This window comes from Hydractinia symbiolongicarpus, chromosome 4, assembly GCF_029227915.1.
Source record: "Hydractinia symbiolongicarpus strain clone_291-10 chromosome 4, HSymV2.1, whole genome shotgun sequence".
NCBI classification, from domain to species: domain Eukaryota; kingdom Metazoa; phylum Cnidaria; class Hydrozoa; order Anthoathecata; family Hydractiniidae; genus Hydractinia; species Hydractinia symbiolongicarpus.
Genome location: NC_079878.1, coordinates 15,584,066 through 15,599,564, shown reverse-complemented (window position 1 = coordinate 15,599,564; position 15,499 = coordinate 15,584,066). Strand labels below are relative to the sequence as shown.

Sequence of the window (15,499 nt, the reverse complement as noted above, 5' to 3'; positions counted from 1 at the left end):
TGGAAGATACTTTGCTTGGAGGAGGCGAGATATTCACGGATTGCGAGAAAAGAGGACTCGACCAAGGGATTCGAACAATCCGGGGCCAGCTGAGGATGTTGGAAAGCAAGATACTCGTGAGAGATAGTCAGATTCAAAAAGTACAAAAAAGGATGGAGAGGCACGAGAGAAAGAAGAGGACGCCTGGAATAACCAAGGAACAGATAAAGATTGAGGACGGGAATATAGCCGAGGCTAGGGAAGAGTTAAACAAACTGCGGGATGAGAAGAAAGCCCTACAAGAGCAACACGGCGTATTTTCCTCCGAGATTCAAAGCCAGGTGAAGATTATCAAAGAGACTCTGATAAGGATCGCTAGGGATGATAAAACCTTGGTCGAAAAGCTCAAGAACAAGAAAAGTTCAAGGAACAAGGCTTGACTATCGCGAGCATCGTTTCTGCTGTTGGTCTACTGGTTTCCACCATCGTGCTCGCTGTCACTGTCACAAGTGCAGGCGCCGTAGGAAGTACAGAAGGAAGCCGATGACAAGGGGTTTGTACAAAAGCAGCTTGAAAGACTCGGAAAATTCCTGAAGTACCTAGCAGGTAAGGCTGGCTCAGCGTTACCAGGGATCATTGGCAGCGTGGTCTCCTTCTTTTTCAGTGTAGCAGCGAGAGTTGTCGAATACGCAGCAAAGCACTTGTACATGGCCATCGCTGGTGCTGTGGGTATTGTTGTTGCGTATGTGGGTAACAGGAGGAGTAAGGGTGGACAGAATCGATGAGAGTTTAATTTGTTGATCAACAAATTAAATTTACTTCAGCCAAACAAACGCGAGGATCAGTCCTACCCCTACCGTAACCAGCGCGGTTTTGGTATCGTGGTGTCTCTCAGGGGCATGCGTAAGACGCATGGTATTCTTTCCAAGGGGGATGGTGGCACCCTCCCCTTTCCACCTCACAATTTCTTGTTGTTTCTTCGACTCGCTAGCCTTGTCAAGGGGTTGGTTACTAACCAATCTCTTTCCGGCGTTAATCTGCGGGTTAACACCAATAGAGAAGTACTCCTTGCTGATGAGTATCTTGTTCGTGAAATTCACGACATTCCCTATATGAAGACTCATGTTGCTAGGAATCATGTATACTCCGTGAGCAACCGAGAAGTCCACCTTGGACCGCGCGTACTTGAGCACAATTTGGAATCGCCTTATTTCCTCACCCGTGTCACTAGGTTGGAGGATCAGATCCTCAAAATTCGTCAAGTACAAGCGTTGAGCATCGATCGAACTACCTTGATTGCTGATCATGTTGGACCTTACGTTAGCTTGGCTCTGAAGTATGAGGTAAGCGTAAAATTTGACGCTTTGGGATAACCGTTCAATACCTATCCGCGTGAGACCGTGAGAAGTTTCGAGAATTCATCGACTCATGAATCTTCATCGAAATAACTAGACCCGCTGCGGGGTTGTCTTTACGAATACTATACAAGGTCTCGTTCCTCCACTCACTCTCGCTATTACTTACAGTAAATTCACGTGCTAATTGATGGAACTTCTACTTGTTGAAAGGGTTGTTGAGGCGTCGAAACCTATCGGAACCCGGTAGAGAGATGTCGAGCTCTGCTAGAATATTACGAATCTGGAAGTACACGTGGAATCTGTAGACACTGGAAACAAGAGGTAAAGAGGGAGTCAGATGCTGCATAGAAATACCGCAAGCGGATGCTGCGCAATATGTGGCAAAATTGAGCTGAGTGGACCAGAGGCTGAAGGGGTGGCTTTGCCATGTATTCAACACCGCACCAGAGTGGAACTCGTAGTCGACGAAGATGTCTGTAAAATTCACCTTGAACGAGGACCCCTTCGCATCAATGACGATGTTCTGCATTGAGAGATCTTCGCCCTTGAGTCTTTCGAGATAGCGCCGATGTGTAGGGGCATACTTTGCTCCCGGGTTATACGAATAAATGCTCATGTTTATTTAAGGAGAAATGAAGCAACTGAGATCATGAACGGTTTGTACAAAATAGAGGATTTAGCAGCCATTGGCAACGACCAAGCGGAGGGCAAGATCAAGATTTTCGTGTTGAGGAACGGACTCTGCAGGCTCCATGTCAATGACGGGTACACGGTGGTGATTCATCGACAACTGCAAGAGCTCTTGGGTCTACCCTACCATCCCAGTAAAAAATACTATATGAAGGGTGAATACGATTCATTCTACAAAACTGACGTCTAAAAACGGCTGAGGCTTATTTTCCCCCAGCTCGATGAGAATGATTGCCTGCTTAACGGAAAAAAATCCAAGATAATGGCTATGCTTTCCACTAAAGAGCTAAACGCATGGGGCACATGCTTACGTGGAGTTTCGACACTCCTGTATACCTCCCCTTGAAGGGCTCAACAGACAGGCTGGAGTTCATGCTGACAGATGAATATCACCACGATAAGAATGTTTCGTTCGTGGGCATAACCATGCACTTGCTTATAGAATAAATATGACTGACATTACAAAGCTTTACCCGAGCTTACCTTCTGCACCTCCGGAGGGTATGGAGAAGGACAGTTCAAAAGTCTACAGACTGAAGAAGATCGAGGAGGTAGAGCAGTACTTTAGGGGTGAGATTAAAGAGCGTGACAAGCTGACCAAAAAGTTCAAGATGTATGGGACCTGGGTTAGGTTCAGCGACCATGGGCTACTAGCGGTAAGTGTGATAACTTCCGGCGTTGGTATCGGTAGTATACTCTCGGGATCGGCGTACCATTGGCCGTGGCCATGGGTGGAATTACGATTGCCGTAGGGTTAGGCCAGGCGGGTCTGCATAATGCGGGGAAGAGGCTAGGTGTCAAGAGTAAGAAGCAAGAGAGACTGCTGGCGGAGACCAAGTTGAACTCTATCACTGACTTTATCTCGAGAACCGTGGAGAATGGAGTCATTAGCAACTATGAATTCAGCCTAATCATAAAGGAAAAGCAAAAATATATGACATTAAAGGAGCAAGCCCGACAAAGAACACGCAAGATCGTGGAATCGATGAGCGACAGCAGCTTGTCGCGCAAGGGCGTGAGAACGCGAAGGATGAACTGTTGAAAAAACTTCAATCTGCGCAGTATGTGAGCGGTACCTAGAGGAGCCACCAGCTTATTTATAGGGTGTACCCGCCGGGTATATCCGGTCAGATCTAGCGTGTTGAACAACATTCTAGACGATTGCGAGTACATCCCCAGTATCATAGTCGATGATAAGGCCACAGTCATATACGACACGTCGCTGCTTTTCGGAGAGCTGTCCCGAGTATTCTTCGAGGTTCTTCTGCCAGGCGATCCTGACGCAAGGTTCGCAATAGGGACAATCTGTTTGTGTCGAGGCATCCTTGTACTTAGCCTTGCGGATAGGCTCGAGGAGTTCAGCCTTATTCATTGTTGAATAGTTACGGACCTTTAGTGCTTTTGCTTCCTTTTTCAGTTCGGGAACGTTCATGTTTGTTTCTATGTTGAAGAGCAACATAGAACCTTTACATCCACTTACAAGACGGTGAAGCTCTCGTCGTCATCAGAATCACTGAAGTAGCAAGTGCCCTATCCCTCAACCTCGTTATATTTACACTCTTCCAAGTATGTCTGTGCGTAGTAGTTGCGCCCTTGCCCATAAATGCTCGCCAGCTTGATGATAGCCTTACACTCGCAGCTTTTTTTAGTGGTATCTTCTTATGGAATTTTGTTCTGACTTTACCATCCCACATCTTGAGCTTGGTGTTGAGGTACTGCCCTTTTTCACGCTGGTATTGGTGAAGCACATCCCCTCCAGGGATTCCACCCCGTCCAAAATCTCTTCGTATTTTTCTAACCACTTGGGATAGCTGGCGAGATCAAACGACATCGTTAGCGCGGAACCCTCACTGTATTCAGAGACACCTTTGGAGCGGATCTTTTCAGGGGTTAGTATCAATAACGGTCTTAGGTGGCCGTCTTGATCCTGATAGCCAATCACGAAGCGCTCATCCTTGCCTTTGTTTACTGGGATAAAGTCGCTCAGTACGAGGTTTTCGACTTGGGATTCTTCGATTTTTAGCGGTTTCGAATTGGTGTAAAAGTCTTCAGATTTAACAGTTTTCTCTCCAAATTTCAACATCCTCTTTATTAAGGAGAGAAAGCTTCAACTAGCATCAAACGGGCAGCTACCTCCGTTGTACGTGATGTACTCATAATAGCAAAACCAGCAGAGCAACTTACCCCTTATGAAGAACCTCCGTTCACAGCGACATCTGTCGTATCTGTCGAGAATCCTCCCACATTCATCGCATTGCTCTCACATCTTTATTTGATAGAGTTTGAGTAACCCCAGGTCTATAGAGATCTGGAACATACTCGAACATCCCAGGGTATAATTCAACGACACTGGTGCACATTTCCAGTGTTTTAAAATAGTCAGGGATATATGCAAATACCACAGGGTCTCTTCAACCGCTGAGGTACACATGTCATGCGTTTTGAAGTAGTCGGGGACATACTGGAGCATCCAGGGGTTAAAGTCAACGTTTCTATTGCATAATTCTTGGAATCTCTTCATGTTTTGTTTTATAAAAAAACATGAACCTCTGATCATGCGCTGAAATTTAACTCCACAATACCTCAAGGTCTGCCTTTTCATCTTCGGTAGAACACCACTCCACGGCCCTGTTCGGATGCCAGGCTATTGGAAGAAGTGCCTTCCTAAGATTATATTTCCACGCTTTTCGCAAGCGATGGGCCTCGAGTAGCTCGGGATTCTCTTCAGCCGCCTTGCTACACATTTCTTGGGTAACAAACCAGTCTGGAACAAACTTAAACATTAGGGGTGCATGTTCAAAGGCACTGATGCACATTTCCTGTGTTTTGATATGGTCCGGAACAATCTCGAATAGCCAGGATCTCCGCTCAGCCGCCCTTGTGCACATTTCTTGGGTCTTGAAATGGTCTGGAACAAACTTGAGTAGCAAAGGCGCCATCCCAACGGCTCCGTCACACATTTCCTGGGTTTTTAAATGGTCCGGAACAAGTTTGAGCAGCCAGGGTTCCTCTTGTACCGCCATATGGCACATTTCACGAGTCTTGAAATGATCCGGAATAAACTTGAGTGCCCTGGGATCCTTTTGAACTGCCCTCGCACACATTTTCCAGGTCTTGAAATGATCCGGAACGTCCCTAAGTACCAAGGGCTCCTCTTGAACTGCCTTATTACACATTTCAATAGTCTTGAAATGATCTTGAACATCCTCGAGCGCCAGAGGATATATGACAACCGCCATGTCGCACATGTCTTTGGTTTTCTTATTGCACCCTTAAGGATAAGCCGATCTTCCAGTTTAAAGTCGTCATAATATCTCGCATCCGGTTCCCCTCAAAACGAGAGTAGAGACCATCGACCTTTGACCGTTTTAGTTCTTCTCTTTGGCTTAATCGTGTACCCTCCTGCATTTGACGCTCTTCCAGCGTTTTCGTAGAACTGGTACCTGGCTAGGCAGGAAGTTCCTCGGGTCTACTAAAGGACCCATCTTCTGTGTCGTCTGGAATGTTTTCCTCGAGCGTAAAATCGTCTCCAGCTTTTTAAGTGGGATTTATAGGCATTTATTTCAAGCGAAGTCACCTTGTAATAAAGCAGTTATGAGTAACATATTCGGAAAGAAGGTCGATCCATGCACGGAGGTTAAAACAATGCTGCAATGATAAGGAAGAAGCAGCGTGTGAAGGTGAGCCACACACCAAGCACAATGAACCAGAATGAGGACTTGTATGTCGACGTACGCAACATGTGTGACCATTTTTAGCTGCAAGTTTCATGGCCAAATTAAATTTCGTCGCACCCCACTCTTTGCACAGTTTAACAATCTCAATGTGACCATTTTCAGCTGCTTTATTAATACCCCAATTAAAATTCGTCGCACCCCACTCTTTGCACAGCTTAACAATCTCAATGTGACCATTTTCAGCTGCTTTATTAATACCCCAATTAAAGTTCGTCGCACCCCACTCTTTGCACAGCTTAACAATCTCGATGTGACCATTTTTAGCTGCCCTTTCTAGAGCCCAATCAAAGTCCGTCGCACCCCACTCTTTGCACAGCTTAACAATCTCGATGTGACCAATGAGAGCTGCAAGTTTTATGGGCCAATTAAAGTTCGTCGCACCCCACTCTTTGCACAGCTTAACAATCTCAATGTGACCATTTTCAGCTGCAATTTCTAGAGACCAATTAAAGTCTGTCGCACCCCACTCTTTGCACAGTTTAACAATCTCAATGTGACCATTTTCAGCTGCTTTATTAATAGCCCAATTAAAGTTCGTCGCACCCCACTCTTTGCACAGCTTAACAATCTCGATGTGACTATTGAGAGCTGCAAGTTTCATGGGCCAATTAAAGTTCGTCGCACCCCACTCTTTGCACAGCTTAACAATCTCGATGTGACCATTTTTAGCTGCATGTTCTAGAGCCCAATTAAAGTCTGTCGCAGCCCACTCTTTACGCAGCTTAACAAGCTCGATGTGACCATTTTCAGCTGCAATTACTAGAGACCAATTAAAGTCTGTCGCACCCCACTCTTTGCACAGTTTAACAATCTCAATGTGACCATTAAGAGCTGCATGTTCTAGAGCCCAATTAAAGTCTTGCGCACCCCACTCTTTACACAGCTTAACAAGCTCGACGTGACCATTTTCAGCTGCAAGTTTCATGGCCCAATTAAAATTCGTCGCACCCCACTCTTTGCACAGCTTAACAATCTCAATGTGACCATTTTCAGCTTCAAGTTTCATGGCCCAATTAAAGTCTGTCGCACCCCACTTTTTGCACAGCTTAAGAATCTCAATGTGACCATTTTCAGCTGCATTTTCTAGAGCCAAATCTACATCTTCAACAGTGGCTTTCAAAGCTTGACCGTAACCAGGCCTCTCCCTCGCCTTGTTATAATAAGAAGTATCAGTGTCTCGCACGCTCTGTAGTCGATCCGCAAGAGCATCGCGAGTTGCTGCTACTGGCGTTGATATCTTCTTTATTATAGATAGGTTCCAACCAACATCGGTCGCAATTTGAGTAGGGAATTTCCCTACTCAAACAGATTTGTTGATGTCAGCAGTTTTGTCGAGTGCCGTCATGATGTCACGTGTTTACGCATTTGAGGCATGATGAAATCTGTGATTACTCATTTGAGGCATGATGAACTTTGTATTTACTCATTTGAGGCATGATGAAATCTGTGACGTCATAGCTGTTTTAAGGGGTCTAAAAGCAGCGTTTTTTAATAGGGGTTTGACCGTCAAAAACCTAAAACCTGATTATATTCATCCCCTACTCTAGCTAGAACACAGTAATACAGTGTAACATGCTATTATATATATTCCTTCCTTAGCCAGTTATGTAATATATTTATACAATAATGTCTAACGAAAAGGCAAAGCCAGTCATTATATCATTGAAGTGTGTATTTTATTTTCAGTCAATTTCATCTGTGCTCTTTTTTATATAACTAGTTAGCTATATTTTGCAAATAAATCCTTTATTAAATGCTCTTCCACGTTAATCCATGTCAAACTTGCAGATCCATATATAGCTAGCTAGCTAGCTAGCTATAACTTACTGTAAAAAACGTCCTTTAAATCTTTCTATGCTGTAATTTTTATTTCTTCTTGCCAAAGTGCACTGATAATGATATAATAGTGTTTCTTTTTAACCATTACTTTATTCCTCACAACACAAAATGTATGGTATATGTAGCTTGCAACTTCAGGAAGATAACCCCTAAAACCAACATCAACATTATGTCTTCTCTTGCCTCTCTATAAAAGTCAGTAATTTAAGTTTTCTTCGATTCCAACATCTTACCCATGTCAATATACCACAAAGAGGGTTAGCAACACCATTTAAACGTGTTATTAAAAAGCAAAACGTCAGTTAAAGTAAAAAAATTAGTTGAAGAAACATCAGGCAGGATTTTGCATTTCTGCCTCTTTTCGCAGCACTAACCAGAATAGTTGTGAAAAACTGACCATGAAAATTATTTGGGCTATCGAGAAAAATGAAAACAAGCCAAAAATTTGTCCCTACAAAGCGCTTCGCTAGCGCACAGACCTGCGCGGTATGAAACTCCGTAATTCATAAAATTGAAACCTTCATCCTTTGCAATACATGATTTTACTGTATCGGAAAAGTTATTGGACAGCATACCAGCTGTTAAACGATTGGAAGTGACCATTGCTATATTTATTTGGCTGTTTAAATTCAAGTGTAACATGACTGAAAGTGCATAAAAAATGTAATCAGAGTCTGAAGCAAATTTTGTTTATAGTTTAACAAGCGTTGATTAAAATACTTTACTGGACTTAACTTAATACTACGGTCAGCCTTGTAACCAAATTTTCCAGTAGGGAAGAGAAAAGGGTGAGCCAATTCCTCACATTTTTCATCCTTAAAACTGATAGAGGTGTCATAGTTTCCCCTGGTGCAATTACTGCCTCTTCTGGTTGAGGAATATTAGATAGAAGCACAGTTTCCGACGTCCCTACTCTAAACTGATCCAGTGGATTATTAGAGTCTTCGATAACATTTCTAACAATTTCAGGAACATGATTTTCTGACTGTGTTTCAATTGGTATTTCAATAGGTTCAGCTAGAGATAACATATCAGCTGGTATCTGACCTATATCAATTGTTATATCTTGGTACAAAGGGTTATTCATTTTCAGGTATTGTAGTACTGCCTGAACTTTTTCTGGTGAAACAGATTCAAAGAATAATGACCTCTGTAAGTTAACTTGCGCTTTAATTTCAGCATTACAATACCATTGCTATCAGCTCCTTGAGGTAGCGTCCTTGCTAAATCTGCCGTGTCTATTGGAACATTGCAAATACTGCCTTTGAGCTTTGGCATTTGGCCTTTAGGCATTATTGTGATCTTTTTAAATAGAATTCTTCTGGATATTAAAACTTTTTCAAGTCTGTTCAAATTTGCTAAATCATTAGGGAAATTGAATATATCAAGTTTTTTCCAAACAGCTTGTGCAGGAATTTCTGACTTTTTTAACTTTGTATGACAAGTGCGATAAATGTAAAACTTTCCATCAGGACTTTCAACATTTTTATGAAAGTCAAATATGTGAATATCATATTTGCCAACATCGAAAAGTATTACTGATCTAAAGTAAAGACAACGATTGCAGACCACACAAATATAGAATGGCCCTTCTTTTATCATTTTAGTGAATTTTTTTATCCTTTCTTTTGAAGTCTGATTAGATTTATTAACATAACTTTCCTGCTTCCTCCTCAGTATAGTTTCATGCATTTCAGTCCAGACAATACTGGCGTAACTTAATCACTTTTTCATTTTTATATCTTCATGCTGAGATATTTTAAACGCATTTCACACTTTTTGTTACTGTAACGTTTACTGTAATGTTTATCAAATGAAATTTTGTTCTGAATCTTTTTTCGGTTTTTCATAAGAGAAGATAAAATTTCAGAACAATTTCTGGATTCTATAATTTTGATATACTGTATCTCAAACTGCATATTCGCACAATAAGCAGCAAAATGTTTAGAATATTGATACTTAATGTGCCTCTGCACATCAATAAGCGACTTAAAAGATAAAAGAATTGAACTTCCATCTGCAACTAATGAGCCATCTGTATCCCGACTGTGAGAATCAAACAAAAAATTGATTTTTTTGCCCAAATCAATGAGAAGCTAATTTCATTTGCCATAAATATTAGACCATTTCCGATATCAGTGATTGTGTCGTGATTAACAAAAATATCTGTTTGTCCCATTAATCCGTAAAGACTAGATAACTTTTTAATTTCAATATTACTTTTTTCAATTAGTACACTGGAAGGCATTTCTTCTATCTTTTAAACAATTCATCTCCTTTTTCTAATACATAATCTAAATCAAACGATTTCCAAACTGAAACCTTTTTAATTGCAAAAAAACATATTGAATAGAGTGCATTGCAGGCACATTGTATACCACTACTTTCATCAAATCTGGGATCACCTTGGTGAAAAGAGCCAGAACAACTTTTTGATGAAATTGCGGGCCTGGTCCAGGATTTATTTCAATATCGACAGCCAAAATTAGCAAAAGTAACAGAAACACAGCAATAACTGTTAGATTAATTATCTTGGATATAAAGTAATACAGCATAATACACATAACATATAGCTATGGATAACCAGGGATCTTAAAAATATTAAAAAATGTAGTTGCCAACAGTATCTAGCTAGCTAGCTAGCCAGCTTAGTTTACCAACTTGCTAAACTAGAAGATTATTACACAATATTTTACCAATAGTTTTAACCAATAGTTTACAATATTTTAACAGAATAGTTTTAACCAATAGTTTACAATATTTTAACAGAATAGTTTTAACCAATAGTTTACAATATTTTAACAGAATAGTTTTAACCAATAGTTTACAATATTTTAACAGAATAGTTTTAACCAATAGTTTACAATATTTTAACAGAATAGTTTTAACCAATAGTTTACAATATTTTAACAGAATAGTTTTAACCAATAGTTTACAATATTTTAACAGAATAGTTTTAACCAATAGTTTACAATATTTTAACAGAATAGTTTTAACCAATAGTTTACAATATTTTAAGAGTTTTGTACCAATAGTTTTAATAGTTTACCAAGTTTTAACCAATTTTAGTTTTCAGTGTTAGTTTCAGTTCTAACACCGAATAGGGAGAGAGAGGGACAATTTTATGACTTAACACTGCAGAAAATAAAAAATAAAAAAATAAATATGGAGCTGCTATATCAAGATATAGTTAGCTATAGTTATAATTATAGCTAGCTATAGTTTTTCCCGAAAGATGTAATAAATTTTATTGTACCCCTGATTTTTTCTGTACCCCCTATGTTTCAAGGTATATCTTTTAGTACCGAGTATATTTCCGTCACACATTTTTTACGGTAACTGAATGAGTGCTTGCCTTCATTTCGATGCTGGTTCAACGCTGTGTAGCCCACTGCTCCAGTTTAAACCTTGGTATTATTACAATTTTCAATGTATAACATTTTAGAAATGTAATAGTTATTGTTTTTATATTCATAATTGTACCAAAAGTCGACAATTTGACGATTTTAAATATTGTAAATAAGAAACTATTTATGAAATAAATGTCTATTTTAACCCTGTTTAACAATAAAGCACTATTTCGAATACAGTGGCATACGCAAAATAAAACAACTCAAATCCAGTGTGATGAAACTTTCCTGAAGACCGCCGCCGCCGTCGCCGCGACGAAAGGGTAAACAAACATATCACACTACTCCGTATGTGTGATTTAGCAAAACACACAGCGTCAAGCTTCAAAACTGCGGCACTAAAAATAATGACATCATCATAAATGTGATTGGATAATATCATTACTACTATTTTGTATATAAATATGGTACTGCAAGCTGTGAATAGCCTTGCTGAAGAGTAAAAGCAGTTAAAGACAGTTGAGTTTTCATCAGTTTTTTCGGTTTATGGATGAGAAAAAATAGCCACCATTTAAAAATCTTTTTGAATGGCAAAAGAGGATCCATATTACATAAATACTATTACCCTTACCATAGGCAATATATACAGCTAGCTAAAGATGCTGCCATATCCATATGTATGGGTAGAAACAGGGTCCAATAATAAACGGGGGGTCAAGGGCGAGAGCGAGAAGAAAACAAAAAAATGTTAAATAAAATTTACGTGGTTTGCCTCTACTTGGCTGGTAATTCCCATTCTTACAAAATCAAACAAGTCCTTAGTCTTTTAAAATTGTTCTTTTTGAAGGTTAGGCACTTTTTGAAGACTTTGGTAACTCTACAGGCTACGTTTTTGTGTGACGGACATACTTCATTGGTCGTCATTGCAGCAGAGGCATTTGCCTGCTTAGAAGAAGTAGCGCTTTCTTTCCCATGGATGCCTACTGGTCGGCTATGCGCATGTGAGGCTCTATGTAAAACAACTGCACATCAATAAGTTCCTTACCAGACGATGGCTGGGACAACATAGATGAAGATCCTCGTCTTGTGCACAGGCCTGCAGCTTGATAATTTGGAGCCTTTTCTGGGCACTTGCTTATTTTTAGGTGCCATGATTTTGATTTAGTAACTTGCTAGCTGGTAGAAAGAACACTTAGGTTGAAAAATCTTTAGCTCTACCTGTGGTTTATAAAGCCAAAATTAAAGGATTAATCGAGATGATGATTGATCCAGATTTTATTTTCCAAATCTTCTGCGTAAGCATGAGGGTGAAAGCGAAACTCGATAACCCAAAATTCTACTTTGAAGACAGAAGGTGACTCGCTGGCCGAGTGTACCTACTTAGCGCGAAGGCATAGAGAAGGGTAGGGAGGGCAGGGCGTGATAAAAAATAAGTGACACTCGCATCCCATTCCTTTGTGACATGAAAATACCAAAGGTGTAAAGGAACCATATTCAATTTGCAAACTTGCTCATGATAGCATCGTTTCTGCTCTTGTTCATTTGCCGAAAAACGTTTTCCATCGTTTGGCGTTTGAGTTAAACACTATAATATCAAGAAATGCGGTCTGATGGAAGTAAGTAAGTAGTAGTAAGTAGTCATTTATTCGGAATAAAAAATTTACAAGACTTATTCATTTGTAAGGATAACAGCAAAAATAAAATACAATATAAATATAAAAATAATGATATCCACACAACTATAAAAATTATCCAGGAGACCACACTATAGCATAGCTAGAAAAATGTGAGGCCACCTTTGATTAAAGGACTATATGATCAATGACAATTTAGGGACATATGAAGTGGGGTATATATCAATTAAATAACCAGGAAAAAATAAATAAATAAATAAATAAATAAATAAATAAATAAATAAATAAATAAATAAATAAATAAATAAATAAATAAATAAATAAATAAATAAATAAATAAATAAATAAATAAATAAATAAATAAACAAAAACAAACAATAAACAAAACAAAAACTGAAAACAAATGGACACACATTTACACACACAGAACCAGCACATTGACACACAACAAACGCACACATGACCCTAGTGTAATTACAAAAGTTTTAAACAATTGGCTTGAAATAATCAGTTTAAAAAATAAGGAACTTTTGTCGGATATAAGATGGTAAAAAAAAAAATCGGTTAGTTTAATCCTTAAAGCATTAGATGATAAATCGAGGAAGGATAAGTTGAAATGTTAAATAAAAAAATATCCAAAACCCATTGCTTTATACATCTAATCTTGCACCATCTGTTTACGTTTGTTGTATGTTCTTCCAAAGTCTCACGACTGTGTTTCTGCAGAACTACAGTACTGGAATCAGGACACCTAACATCGTGGACCACGTATCGTGCGCGTCGCGCACGATTCGCGATGCTGTCGCGATAGTAAAATTTTTGAGCATCGTGAAAGTCGCGATCCATCGTGGGGTCGACTTGCACGATGCATTGTGATTTTCGCGACCCACATCGTGACTGTCATGATACATCTTTAAACATTATAATAACACTTAATTAATGTCATGAGAGAACAACGCCATTAAATAGTTATTGTTTTGTTATTTTATTAAATAAAAAATATTTTCGTCGTGGTAAGGTTCTTTCTTGTTTAGACGAATCCAACCTAATTAGTTGTTCTAATTTTCACGAAAACAACAAAATAATAATAACAGGCAAAAATGTTTTTAAGAAAAAAAAATTTAAAAACAAACAAACATTATTTATCCCATCTCGTGAAAAAAATATTATTATTGTCGTAACACCCTCCTTCGTTATGATTATTCTTAAGTTTAAAATTACGCTTGCTCTAAAACACAATTCTGGAGATAATTTTTTCTTTTGTGTTGAATGTAATTCTAATCTATTTATATCTTTGCAATCACATTGAGCACATTGAAATGATTTGCTTCTGGTAATAGAGCAGTATAGCAGGTATCATTTTTAGGTGTTATTGACATGTATTTCTCAACCTAGTGCCCATTATTAATTTCTGTTAAAAATATTGAAAAATGTAAAATTAAATGTATAAATGATAAATTTCTTTTTTATCTTCGCTAACTTCAAGCAACAGGTGACCATTGCAAATATGAAAAATACAATTAAAAATGCATTTAATAAGACACATGCAGCTATCTCCTCCCCACTGCTGCAATTTATTTTATCATGCACACTGTGATTGCTAAGATATAAATGGATAAAAATATTCTATAAAAATTAGAAAATAATGTTCCGTACATCGCTGTTACAGACAACGCTTATGTAATATGTTGTTATCTTTTCACCTTGAGTGCTAGTCCTATTTTTTTAGTAAGACAAATTATTATTATTTTTCTTCCGCAACTAAAAAATATAAACCGCGTGCATTATGCGAAAATACATAGAAAAAAGGCTGTTGTAACACCCTCTTCCGTTGTTATTTTTTTAATTTTATTTGTTGTTGTTCCGACCATACATTCTCGATAAAATTATTTTTATTTCGCTATCTATCGACTTTGCCCGTAAAACAACTTATGGTCGCCTTATTTCAAATCCAATTTCCAGTAAAAATATATTACAAGATGCAGGGGAATTAAGCATTTCTTTTTACTTTGAATCTGTAAGAATCTGTAAAGATGGAAAGTTTGGTTCGTTATCATTGTGTTAATATTATATTATTATTTGTTATATTTTTCCTTTGTGTTACAAAAATCGGCTTTATTTTCTAATTTGCGGCTTAAAATGTAAAACTTTCTATAAGGCAGACATTTCCAATTAGCGACACTTTGGTCATACACCGATGGTGTCCGCTAATTGGGGATTATACTGTAGAATCAAAATGAGGGTGGTCGGTCATTTATTCAAAAACGTAAGTTATGAAAATCCAGCTTAATCAATATTCGGGACCAGAAGTGAATCTGGGAATTATTTGAGTTCATGGAAGACAAGTGTTTCTCGCTTTGGAAGAGAAGTGTTTGAATAGAAGAGAAGATTTCGGAGAAATGAAGAGAAGTGTTTTGACTAACAAAAAGAAGTGTTTTTATTAAGAAGAGAAGTGAGACATAGGGGCTACGAACTATGGATCAAATGCTTGGTGTTTATAATCCACATTTGTGGGTTTTATTGACACATCCTGTTTCTTAAGGCTGAGTCTTATATTGCAATTATATACAAACTATTCCAGACCTACTAAGTTTTATTTTTGCAAACCTATATAGAGATTCTCACAAAAACCACAGTATTAGAAAGACAAATGTATTTTCATTACCTGCATTTGTGATGTTGATATAAAGGGATATTTGGCGAAAAGGGGTGAGGATGCTGAGCAAGCAAAACTACACAAAGATCTCTGGTGCATGTACCCAAATTAACAACACTCACCTTCAGTCGACACATATTCTAGTCTCATGAAACGTCACGAGTCATTACACTGACTTATTTTGTCTCAAACAACTTCTGGTAATAAGCTCTTTTCCAAATCACATGTTCACAATTAACCATGGCGGCTTAAAATG

The 15,499-nt window shown here is 38.5% G+C and overlaps 1 protein-coding gene across 3 annotated transcripts in view; it reads left to right on the top strand.

Annotated features, from left to right (window-relative positions):
- LOC130641567 (activin receptor type-1-like) overlaps positions 1-15,499 on the top strand; it is an 81,664-nt gene that overhangs the window by 31,507 nt on the left and 34,658 nt on the right. Inside the window, exon 1 of one of the 3 annotated variants that reach the window (XM_057448417.1) lies at positions 14,752-14,853. The exons of 1 other annotated variant lie outside the window; for it this stretch is intronic. The gene's annotated coding sequence lies outside the window, so the exon portion shown is untranslated. Of the gene's footprint in view, positions 1-14,751; positions 14,854-15,499 lie in introns of those variants that run through there. One more of the 3 variants, XM_057448420.1, reaches the window with a different exon arrangement.